Source organism: Desmodus rotundus, chromosome 2, assembly GCF_022682495.2.
Source record: "Desmodus rotundus isolate HL8 chromosome 2, HLdesRot8A.1, whole genome shotgun sequence".
NCBI classification, from domain to species: domain Eukaryota; kingdom Metazoa; phylum Chordata; class Mammalia; order Chiroptera; family Phyllostomidae; genus Desmodus; species Desmodus rotundus.
In genome coordinates this window covers 206,842,422-206,855,047 of record NC_071388.1, presented here as the reverse complement: position 1 = coordinate 206,855,047, position 12,626 = coordinate 206,842,422, and the positions used below count along the sequence as shown (strand labels likewise).

Here is a 12,626-nt window from a genome sequence, read left to right as displayed (position 1 = left end):
TCCATGCCGCTCGATGGGAAGCAGCTGCTGTGGACAATGGAAGGGGCTGCGGCCTGTTCTACTCACCAAGTTGCAATGAACCTTAGATGTGGAATCGCTCAGGGGCCTCACCTGCCATGTTATCTCCCAGAGAAGAGGAGAGTTAAAAAATTTTCTATCCTCCCCCAGGGATACGTTTATTGATTTTAGAGAGAGAGCAAGGGAGGGAGAGAAATGTCGATTGGTTGCCTCCCGTTTGCGCCCTGACCAGGAATCGAACCCATGACATTTCTGTGCCTGGGACGATGGCCGAGCCGCCTGGCCAGGACGAGGAGGGTTAGAATTCTGCCCTGCGCCCTCTCCGCCCTCCACAGCCCCTTTCTTCACAGCTGTATCCTATTCCGTCCTTGAACGACCCTGGTCCCCTCATCTGGTCCCTCCCGTGCTTGGCGTCCTCTGCACAGCAGCACACAGCAGGGGGCACGTGGGGGTGGACTCCGATCACGCAAACTGGCGAAGCCAGGCCGCAGCTGGGTCTCGGTGCAGGAAGGGATGCTTGTCAGCTGTGTGAGCCTGACGCCTGGGTCCCCAGAAGGTTTCACAGGGGCCAGGGGGGCCCCGGTTGGACCTTCAGGTTGTGGCTCATAAAAACAGGGTGGGGGGCCATGAGCTGCGTCCCTCACAGCTCTGCCAGGCTCCGATCACTACCGTTCAGTGCGGATCCATCCTGAGAAGTGGGGTACCCGGGTTAAAGTAAAACTCGATTCATCTAGAAGCACCCATTTCAGGAGGCTGAATAGCCAGATGAGTGGAGGCCAACGAGAATTCTGGTTTCAGGACAAGTTCTTACCAATTAAATTGCAAAGATCAGGATTCTGACGGGGAAGCCGCGGAGACTCTGGAAGGGAGCGGGACTTCTCAGTCACTCTGGCCCGCAGGCCAAGCCAGCGTGCTCGTGTGCCAATCAGCTCGCCGCAACTCATTCTCCTTTGTCCGTGAGTGCGAGAAGGGGCCTGGGTCCTCCTCGCTCGACCCTGGACGAGAATGGGATTTTAAACAAGGGAAGGGAGGCTGGCATCTGTTCAGACCTCTTCCATGCCAGAAAGTCTGCCTTCGCCCACATTTTCTCAGGGAACTGCCCCACACAGCAGTGTCTTCTGAAACATTAGATGATTCACTCAGCCGCCCTCCAAGGTCCTTTCGGCTGTAGAAGAAGAATTCTTACATTGTGTGTGCTGGACTTGGCCTGTTATTGGGGGCGTTTTTAGTGTTGGCATTGTGAGCAGGAGCGTGCCTTTATTAACATTCTAGAGCCGCTCTCCCCAGACCCCATGGCTCTCTGCCCCAACGAAGCACCACGGTGGGCTGTCGCCGGTGTTTCATCTGCAGAGCCCCCTCCCGGGCTGCAGACACCCCGGCCTGCGGCCTCAGTTGTCCTGCTATACATCTGCTTCCCATTTGAGGAATTAAGCCACAAACACATGGGGAAATACTAAAAATGCATTATTTAGTTTTCAAAAATACTTTCTCTCTAACTGGCTGAAGTATGTTTTCTCTGTTTATCCGATCAGGCAGGAGTTGCATTTCCTGCCAGCACCTTCCTCTGGCACCCACCCCACCCTCCACGGCCCCCACGGGAAGCAGGCGTCCCCACGCCAGCAAGGCCGGCCCACCTGCAGCACTCTCCAAAACGCGACCCCCAGGGGCAGTGCCGCCGCCACGCAGGGGTTGCCTCTCCTCTCCGCCCTGCACCCCACAGACACAGCTAGGCGAATGACAATCTCAGAGGACAACTTCACTCCCAGGGGACGTGGGACCTTGGGTTTGTGAAAGAAGGATGGGCAACACCTTCCCTTCCCCAAAGTGGGTGACAGCTTCCCTGTCTCCAGGGACTCGGCCTTCCTGGACCCTCCATGGTCAAGTCAAAGGAGCCTGTGCCTCCAACCCCCTCACAGGCACGGCCCCGGAGCAGCGCGCCCTCACTGGGGGCAGCACAGGTGCCGCTGTTGGGCCTGGAGACCGAGGGGGTGGCACTCTGCTCGCTGAAACATGGCAGCGGGAGGAGACCACAGGGCGCCTCTCTAGGACTCCCAAGCAACAGCGACCAGGACAGCACTGAGGGCCACACTGGCTGTGACCCGGAGGTGCGGGTGCCATGGGGGTGGGGAGGGGAGCCCACGCTTCAGTCACAGCCAAGCCGCGGTCCTTCCTGGGGCCACAGTGCTGCCTGATTTCCAGCTGGTCCCTGACCTCCAGTTTCCAACGGCAGAGTAAAAAGTGTTTAAACAGGAACTATTAACACACTAATTGAAAAATTTAAAAACACCTTGATAGGAAATTCATGTAAAGCAAGTAAAAATTGATAATAATTATATGAAAAAATGTAAATTTACCAGTAAGCAAGAAGCTTCAAGTTTACATAATGCAAAGATACTCCTCCCCCACCACCCCCATCCAACACTGGATAAAAATATTTATTGGGGCGCCTTTTCAGTCAGACAATGTTACAATATGTACCGAAAGCTTTAAAACATGCGGGACTTTGGGCCCTAGATGTTGGCTGCTTGGCATTCCTCGGAAAGAACACAGTTAAAGATGTGTCCAATGTGTTAGTTACCAAGACCGTTTGGACCAGGACGGTGATGGCCGGAAAGCGCGCAGCCAGCCCGAGCGTGGCGCGGCCCTGGGAGGTGTGGTGGGCGCCCGGCGCACTCCTGGGCAGCCACGACCCGAGTTTTCCCCCCAGCACGGAGGTGGTGGGCTGTGTCATGAGGCCCCGGCCGGGGTTTGGTTCCAGAAGTGAGCAGCTGAACTTCCGAGCATGTGATCCCGGGTCTGCAAACCCCATTCCACCAACCAGTGGGAGCAGGGCTGCGGCACAGCTCAGAGGGGGTGGGCCCTGACCACTGTCACCTGTGTCCCAGGCTCTGCTGACCCTTCAACTTTGACCCCGCACACCCCTGCCCGGTGCTCTGCTTCCTCTGTTTGTGTCAACACTGGGTCCTCACCCCAACAAGCAGCGTTTGTCCTGTCTCCTCCCCCAAATCCTGCTCGGGCGCCCCAACACTGCGGGGCCCCCTCCAGGCCTCCCAGGTGGCAGAGAGACGGAGTGGGGTCTTCCACAGTGAAAAACGAGGCACCAGACAGACGTTCGCTGCATTTTAGCCTAAATCAAATTAATCTGGGGAATGGCATTTGCAGTCAATTCCTAATGACCGTGCATGAGCGGAAATGTGCTATTTTCCCATGAAATATCACACTGTCTCGCTCACCCCAATGGCAAAGTGGGCGAGAACGGGGTGATAGATGTGGAGACGCATGCTGCAGACAGTACATGCCGTTCCCCAGGCCAACCCTCCGCGTGAAGGTTGACATTTCTGCGCAGTCTCACGGGCAGCACGGGGCCGTTGGAGTCGATGACCTGACCCTCCGTGACTTCACGAGCTCCGGTGACTTTGTAAGGCAGGAACGAACAGGACCGCTCCTTGCAGAAGGGAGGGTCGTTTGGTTTGACCCTTTTTTTCCTGGCATGGGTGTCTAAGGGAAAACATCGGGGAGAAGGCTCGGAGGGTGAGGCCTTGAGAACACAGGCACACCCTTGTGGGGTTGGAGTCGGGCTCACTCCAGGGAGGCCCGGCACCGGTGACGCTCTGTCCCCCAGCATCCGCAGGCTGAAATTCCTCCAAAGCTGCGCATCTGCCTGGGGAGGTCCGAGGTCCCACCTCTGAGGGTGGTTCATGACCCACTGTTTCCTTTGAACATTCTCTAATGTTTCATTACAGAAGCAGAGCAAGGTCATTGGTGGAAATTTTCGATATGCAGGGAAAACCAGGAAGAAAGAAAGGAAAGGCAGACGCTCCTGAAAGGATGGACGCCCGCCCGGCGCCGTGTGTGGGCGCTCCCAGCTCTTCCCTACCAGCCGGTGTCGGGTGCCAGATTCCAAGGAGGCCATTGCCACCGCAGCCTGTGCGATTCGACACGCCGGTTTTGAGTGCCACGTGAGCACACGCGTGTTCAGGACAGGAGACGGAGCGGGTGTCGGGTGGGCGGAGGGGCAGGAAGGCCACCCCAGCCCCGTGTTGGCCAGGGGACAATAGTCGTGTTGTGATAATGTCGTTTAAACGACAGTGATGGCAAACATGGATGGGGCAGAGTCCTCTGAGCCAGGGCACTTGACAATCTCTCCGAGGGTCCTTTTCTGTAAAAACACAGATATGAGTGGGGTTGGGTCAGGAGACTGGCTGTGGTTCCTGTGGACGCTGAGCCCCTCTTCCTGCCTGCAGCTGCCTGCTCATCCCCCCGGGCTGTGTCCACCTCCGGCCCCAGGACCCGTCCCAGCCCAGACGACAGGTGTGGGTAATGAGGAGCAACCAAGCTTACGCCTACTCAACTGTGCGGCCGGGTCTTTGCCCTGGTGCTCAGTGGCACCGGCCCCGCCCTGCCGAGTCCCGCCTGAGCCCCCCTGCACCCGGGCTCGTTCTGGCTCACTCCCTCTGTGCCCTTCTCTGCACAGGCAGCTCCTTCTAATTGTAGTCCATTAGTTCCAGACACGCAGCGCGGTCTGTCGTCACTCATTTATGTCGTGGGGAAGAAGACGGAGGTACCTGTTCTCACGGGAGGTCGGCCCCGACGCCCCGGACGAGCTGCTCCGCACGGCTCCCTTGTTGAATCAGCTGTGGCAAAGCCACCGATTTCACTACACGTGTCCGTCACCAGCTCTCGAGTTCCCGAGAAGCCAAGTCAGACTCTTTCGTCAGAAAGAGCTGATTCATTTTGTGGTTTTGGCACAATTTCCCACACTCTGTGTGTCTGAACCATCCTCACGAACAAGGCACCTGCACGCCAGGTCGGACCGGCTTCGGGGGTGCTCCACACACGTGTCTCCTGTGGGTGCTAACAAGACCAGCCTTTGATCTGCAACAGGACCTCAAGGTGTGGGGACTGGTGAGCAGTGGGGGTGCTGCCTGGGGGCCCCAGCCACGGGGGAGCAGTTCTTCCGAGTGTGGATGGAGAGTGAAGCCTCGCTGGGCTCCAGAGAGAGGGCGGCAGCTTGTCCGAGCACAAATGGGTGGCTGGCTGGTGGGAGAGAAGCTGACAGCACCTCGTGAGGCCGGGGGCCCGGGGGCCTCACCATCCCGCAGGATGGAGGTCAAGGGAAGGGAAGCTGCTCTTCATCCTCCCCTGGTCTCTGCTCGGCTGTCACACACACGGAGATGAGAAGGAGGGGGCAGGTGGAGGGGTTGGAATTGAGAGAATGGACTTGGTTTGTGAGTCCGTGTGTAGCCCATGTGCTCGGGGCTGCGAAGGGGCGACCGGAAGCCTGTGCCAAGGAGGCCAGAGGCCAGAGCCAGGTTGGCCGTTCAGAGCTTTGCTGACTGGAGCCCGTCCCTGGCACTGCCAGCCTCTCCCCTGATGCTTCCTCTGCCCTGCAGCCTGTCCCGAGGGTGGGTGCCTGTGGTTGCGGAATCATCTAGAAGTTACTCCAAGGCTTTGCAGTGGCACCCGATGCTTCGGACAGAGCGTTCTCGTCCGAGGAATGCGCTGATTTGTTCCCTCACCCCCGTCGACAATGACTCCTGGCCCCACGTTCCCAGTACCACATTCTCGAGGACTCACATTTCTCAAGTTCCCCCTTCCACCAGCCTCACTTACCACAAGGAATTCCACCCCAGATGCGCCTCAGACTTAGAACAATACGGGACAATCCCTAAATGCATGTGTCCTGGTTTAACACGGGGCAGGGGCGGGGCGACCCCAGCTCTCGCCGTGGGCACTGTGCTCCGGTCTGCCATCCTCACGGAGTCCTGGTCGCGGTGACTCCTCTGCTCTTTGGAAAGTGCATTTGCCACACGATTTGCCTAAATTTCTGTTGTAACTGTTGTTTCATTAAACTTCATTTATTTAGCTGACGGTTGGGGGGATGGACTGTAATGGGATGATTAATTGCTTGAAACGGTTAAAAGTTTATTTCCTTGCTCCTGAATTTTTCTTTCTCACTTGAAAACCAAGTTCCTGTGGACATTTGAGAAAAGAGACCAATTCCTCAGCTCAGCAGAGACATTTTCACGGGGCCTGCGGCCGGCTCGGCGGGGAGAACCATCGCAGCCCTGAACACGCCCTCTCAGGGGGGTGGGCCGAGCGTGGGGCTAGTCAGCAGGCACTGAAACCCGGGCAGAGAGAAACCAGGGAGGGCTCTGTCCTTGCTGCCGAGACTCAGTGGGTAGAGGTGAGGAGCCCAGGCTGCTGCCCCTGCCTCTTCCTCCTGGATGTCCTCCTGGGATGTTCACAGGTAGTCGGAGCGCCTGATGTGCACACTGAGTAGGTGTTGGGGCTACTCTCGCTTACACGGCCTCATGCCCACCCCCTGCCCCCACCCCCAGCCTCGCTCTGGCTCACGTATGCTGAAAGGCAACCCCCTGTGCTGGTCTTCTGGAAGATCTCTGATAAACAACCCCAGACGGAGGGGGCAGCAGAATTCTCCAGCCGTCCCTGCTGAGTGCTGGGCAGGTTGGAGGGCAGCCACCCAGCCCCTCTGCGGCCGTGAGAAGGGCCCTGGGAGACGGACCCCGCTCAGCCCCAGGTGAGCCGTCTGGGGAGAGGAGGCAATGCCGACAGAGAGGCCCATTCGGGTACACGGGGTGGGGACGTCAGCACACGCGGAAGCCCATGCTCCTGCCACTGGTCTGGTCACACGCTGCTGGCATTTCCATAACCCTTCGTGGGAGAGGGCACGTGGCCTCCGTACCTAGACCCAGGTCTCTCCTCGAGCTCTCCGAGTGTTTGGGGAAATCCCTTGTCCTGAGTGAAGTGGGCAGAGCACCGTGGGCAGAGCACCCCGAACTGAGCCTCCTTTCCCTCAGCTCCCCCATCCCTGCCCCATGTGCTCCGACACCTGACGGGCTTTTTAGTGCCCCTCTGCTTAGCATCTTTCTTGTTGGCTCCCACCTCTGGTCCCCCAGGTTTCAGTCAGGGCTCTGGATCCCATCCACAAGCACAACCCCGCAGGCAGCCACTCAAACCCGCCCCTGGAGACCGGACCTGCTCTCGGGGGGCTGGGGGCTCCAGCTGAATCTTTGGGATTGCGATTCCATCCCAAGTTCTTCCCAGAGACCCTGGGTCAAGTACATCCGTGACCATGGACATCAGCGGGAACCATCCCGAAGAGAGTGGACCCTATGAGTGGACAGCTGGCCAGGCCAGCCTGACACCCTCCTCCCACGTGCAGGCTGCTCGCTCGAGCAGCCATAAAAGGGGCGTCACTGGATACATCTGGACTAAAAGTTAGGAACGCAGCACACACTCAAAGCTGGAGTTTTGCTGCAAACAGCCCATGACTGTGCGTGCTTACACAGGGAATCGAGAATAACCCACCAAAGTCAGAGCCTACAGATCCTGTTCGTTAGCAAAATCACCCACAGGCACGGCCTTCGCCTGCTCACCGCGCAGGACCCGGGTCCCCGTCCTCGAGAAGCCGGCTCGGAACCGTGGGTCTCACGGAAAACAAGAAGACACTTGTGCAGCCCTGCGCGGGAAGTTACCTGTGCAGAGAACAGAGCCCAGGTCAACTTCCTGTTCACCTTTTTAAGTTTCTTCCTGTGCCTCCTTCCTCTTCTCAGAAGTTTTGTTATTTATGGCCAGGCCTCGGCTGTGGTGTTTACGCCCGTAAATCTCTCAGGCTTCTCACAGACGTTGCCGAATCCCTCCACCCCCAAATAATCCCAACCAAAAAAGCTGCATCCGAAATTAATAACCAGGATCATAAATCAAAGTGAAGTTTTTACCCTTTCGTTCTGCGTACGGCATCACGGCTAAATGAGGACCCCAATGCACACAGGCCTTAATCAAAAAGGGAGGAAAAAAACGCTTCCCTAATCAAAGGCATATTTCATCTCTGAAAAACTCATCAGAATGCGTTGCGCAGTGAGTGCGTGTCTTGAAAACCTCTCTCCAGCACATCTGGAAACCCACCTCCCCCCATCGCTGTGCTCAGGAGCACAAGCCCTTCTGATTTGCATGCGAGAGCACTTCCTTCCTCTCTCATGTCGTGTGCCCTGCGAGCGGCATCTGTGATCTATGGTGACAATTACTGTGACGGGGATGAAACGGCCTGCATCCCGCAGACGGTGTCGTGAGGAAGAGACCACCCGGAACACAGACGGCGCCACTCGGCGCCACGCCCCCCACTTCCTCCACGTCCTGCCTGCTGCCTGGGTCAGAGCTCTGTGGGCACCTGAACCCAGACTCTTCTGGGCTCTGGGCAGGAGTGAGGCCGCCGCCCTGACTCAGCGCCAACTGTTGAGATGTCACCTCCCGGCTCCCATAGCCCGTCGGGCTGAATTGTCCCTCTGCTCTGCGAGGGGCTCTTCCACCCGCCTCTAAGTGACACACCAGCCAGCTCCTCCAAGGTGGATGCCAAGTGCATCCATTCCTTGTATGTTGGTTGATGCCAGGGGCCAGAATCTCCGGGAAGGGCTTCCATCACTTAAAGTCACGCCCAGTCTACCCGAGTGTGTGCACGGAACGCGTGGTGGAATGGGAGCAACGCACTTTGTGTGCAGCAGAGAGGGTGCACAATGTCACATGCGTCCCCGCCACCCTCCCGGGGCAGGGCTGCCGGTGCTGGCGTGGCCATCGTCAGCAGGCAGCATCCCTGCCCCAGGAAGGCAGGCGCCAAGAGACTCTGAAGATGATGTCGTACTTGGACTTATTCCATAACACCAGCTATAGGAGCTTGGAGAGATGGCTTCTGCTATGTTTCCTCGGCTCTGAAATGGAAATAACAATATTGCTTCATATGTTCATGTTCTGTGGTTGCTGCAACAAAGTACCGCAGACTGGGTGACAAAGAAGAACAGAAAGTATCACCTTACAGTTCCGGAGGCTGCAGTCCACACTCACGGTGTCGGCAGGGCCTCCTCGCTCCGTCCGGGGGAGGGTCCTGGCCTCTTCCGGCCGCTGGGAGCTCCGGACATTCCTTGGCTCGTGACTGCATCTCTCCTGCCTTTACCTGGCATTTCCCCAGTGGCTCTTCACAGGGTCCTCCCTCCGTGCGTGTCTGTCTGCATCTAAATGTCCCCTTCTACAAGGTCACACTGGAGTAGGGCTTACCCTAGCACCTCATTTGAGCTTCATTATCCCTGCAAAGGCCTTATTTCCAAGTAAGGTCACATTCTGAGGTTCTGGGGGTCTCTTTAAGGGGTCACCATTCAGCTTCTCACCAGTTTGTGGGGTCGTTGTGGGAACTAGAGACACTAGGCACACACGTTAATGACCCAGTACCGCCCCTCCCACCTCCTCCAGGTCCCCAGGACAGGAGGCGGGGCGTGTCACGCAGTGTCTTCTTTGCCAAGGCCCAACCTGCGGGAGACAAGGGGACGGGGTCAGGACTCACGCTGTAGGAAGCAGGAACACGCTTCAAACCAGCCGCAGGCACCGCGGGGGCCCCTCAGCCAGATCTGCACATTCAGCCCCCAGATAACGCCGGGAGCACAGCAGCTGCTCCCAGCCGGGCGGGTAAGAGTCACGTGAGCTCCTGACTGTGGCACAAACCCTGCTTTCTTCCAAAAATCACGGGCCATTATTGCCTGTGAAAAGACCGGGATTGTGCGCCGTTTCTCAAGGAAACGTGGCCTGTGACCTGGGGAAGAGGCGAGGACAGGCTGCTGTAGAGGGCGGCGTGTCCCACGAGGTGACCAACGCTCTGAGCAAAGATCGGCCACAAAGGCCAGATGAAACTCTCGACACCGAAGGCCAAGGCCGCTCGGTTCGGGGCGAGGCCGTGGCAGGCCTCACGCAGCCCGGCTGTGCTCACTCACCCCTTTGTAAAGACTCTGTAATGAACTCACCCATGCGGATCGCACCCAGCAGCCTCTGGGGAAGCAGCGCTCGCTCCCTGCCGACAGGTTCCAGGGCCTGTGCGTACTCGGGGTTGGCGCTGAAACACCTGTGACTGGTCGGGTCCCCTGGCAAATCAGCCTGAAATGCCAAATGGCAGGCAGCCGGACTTGCATGCGCCCCTCCCGCTGGAACGGCTTCACCCACGCTGGCTGACCACCCTCCCTCCGGGGAGAACTCGGGACAAGTTCCACTCCCGTGGGCCCCTGTGGTTTCACTGCCGGGCCTGGGAGTGATCTCCGAGCTGAAACCAGTCCTGCGGGTTAATTGTTGCCAGAGATTACGTTGTGATGTCATCTGGTGTCAAACTACAGTCCTCGTTCTTGCAGATGTGCTCCCGGAAACGCTGCGACAGCGAGCGCTGTGCGGGTACATTCCGAAACAATTCCTTCTTGCTGCTTCCTCCGGGAAATCACACGCCATCAAAGCTGAGGCTCCATGGGAATGTTACTGAGATTTTTCTCCCCCTTCAGCCATGATTCCTTTTGCCACAAAAAATTCCCAGCTAAAGTAATGTCTCCAATGTTCTCTATGGACTAGAACCTTGGAGACCCCCCTAGTTGGCAATGTGTTCCTAATCCCCGTCTGGTCCCCAGATCCCCCCCCCCCACCGCCAACTCTGCCATCTCAAACTCGTCTCCCAACTGGTCGAGAGCACTGTCTTTTATTCTTCTTTTTCCTGATTCGCGCACTCATTTTGTGAAACTCACCTGAAATCATTTGTGGACATACATAGATACATGTATCAATTGATCAAATGGATGAACAATGGGGTCATAGAACTAAAATGTCTTGAACCTGAGTGGCAGCTACATGGATAAGACATACACTTTCCCACGTGCCAGTCTGGAAATAAGGCATCGGTGGGAGGGCAGGTCTCATTCAAGGTCAGACGGGATGAGGAAGCCCGATGCCCTGAACAGCAGCCCTGCGCTCAGCTCTACCCGCTCTGCCCCCCGCCTCGCGCACTTCGACCTCCCTCCTCTGCAGCCTCTTCACTCACAGCCTGCAAATGCGCCCAACCTGCGGCAGATTAAAAAGACAAAGATAAGAACGTCCTTCTACCCTTTGCTCCCCTCCTTTTCCTCATGCTGAACCTTCCTGGAGGGTGGTCAGTATTCCGTGAATGGGGATCCAAGACGTCCAGGGTCACTTGGAGTGGACCGAGCAGGTCCACAGGAAGGAAACGGTGTCCAAATCTCGTTCGACCCCGCCTGGCTGACGGCAGAGAGTTATCCCATGAACAGTGGTTGTAAACACTCGAAAATCTGAACCTGTCGAGGACCAGCATCTTGGTATACTTGACGCTCAGAGGCGAGCAGAGGGGTCGTGCACGACCCCTCACACACCAGAAGGTGGTAGAGCCTGAGCCCCGACTGAAGCCAACCCTGCCCTCTCAGGCTCCTCTCCACCGCCACACACCCGCCTGTAGCCAGCCCTGGCCTCTGCCAGCCCTGCCCCACAGTGCCTGACGGGGTGGGGGGTCCAGCTCTCCCAGGCCAGAGAAACAGTAAGGAGGACAGAGCTTCCGGTTCAGGGCCCCGGGGGCCCAGCCGTGTGCTCGCACGGACACTGGTACAGCCGATGAGCAGAGGACTACCCCCACCCACCCCGCTCCAAATGCCCATCCTCCACCCACTTCGCACACGCAGTTGTAAAGTGCTTAGGGCTCCGTGGGCTACCCCTTCTTTCCCCAAGTTCCCACCCTCCCAGTGCCAGCGCTTGTCTCCCCAGAGAAATGGGGAAGTGGTACCGCCCACCCCACTGGGTCACAGGGCGTCGATAATACAGTCCCTGGAAAGCCCTGGGCACAGTGCCTGGGACCCAGCACACACCTGTAACTGTGGCCGCGGCTGCGGTCACCGTTCTCACTGCTTTCATTAGTATAGGTAACGGTAGTAATACCCAGCGCGCCCTGAGCGTCATCTCCATGCCGGCAGGGAACGTCATGCACAGGAGGGTTAACAGCAGAGCCCTGCGGGGAGCGGGGGCCGCCCACTAAGGTGAGAGCCAGCAGCCCACTTTGGTACGGCCAATAATCCCTGGCCAATCCCGCGTGACCCCCGCCTTACACTTCCAAGGGGTGGTGCGATCCGGATGTACCGTGCACACAGAGGGCCTCCGCTCCGGGAGCGCAGCCCCTGTCAGATCAAGGAAAGGGAGCTCACTTCACGGGGCAGCCCTGTCAGGGCCCCCTGTGGCTTCCAGGGACCGCCCCTCTCCGGAGGCTCACAAACCATCGGCTTGAAAGCCGTTTCTACGTCCCTGCCTGGGTCTGCGGTCGAAGGAGACGCTTCCTCTTCCTCCTGCTCTAGGAAGTGTTATGTGGGACTCTTCACACAGACCCTAACATTTCAGGACTCGCTGCCACGTGGGAGGCACTGGCGACGGGGGCCAGCACTCCTTCCCTCCCTGATTCTCTGGACCCCGTTCCAGTCGCTCCAAAGAGAAGTCTGTCCCCACCCACCGGCAGGGCTAGATGAGGTGGTGGGGGACGGCAAGTTTTTCATAACAGCGATTTTCTGAAAAAAGTCTTCTTATCTTTGGCTTCTGAGGACGGGGGTGGGGGGGCTCACGTTGGAATCCAGGCTCTCCTGGCGCTCTGAGAAGGTGTGAAGCCTGGGTCCGAGGAAGAAAAGGTAGCCTTCGAGTCCCCAGCCTTGTCCCTGCTGTCCAGGGCATGATGAGTTGGGGCCACTTTGCTTCTCTGACCGCCACCGAGGCCACCCCAGAGCAAATCAGAGCAGGGTCCT

The 12,626-nt window shown here is 57.8% G+C and overlaps 1 long non-coding RNA gene across 2 annotated transcripts; it reads right to left on the bottom strand.

Moving 5' to 3' along the window:
- Window positions 1–2,012: 2,012 nt before the first annotated feature.
- Window positions 2,013–10,082, bottom strand: LOC139440739 (uncharacterized). Of its 2 annotated transcripts, XR_011650913.1 has the most exons (5): window positions 9,825–10,082; window positions 8,845–9,563; window positions 8,678–8,744; window positions 4,584–7,517; window positions 2,013–4,177 (listed from the first exon to the last, which is right to left on the bottom strand). It is a non-coding gene; the product is annotated as an uncharacterized lncRNA (long non-coding RNA). The 2 variants fall into 2 exon arrangements; XR_011650912.1 differs by having other exon boundaries at window positions 2,013–7,517.
- Window positions 10,083–12,626: the final 2,544 nt, after the last annotated feature.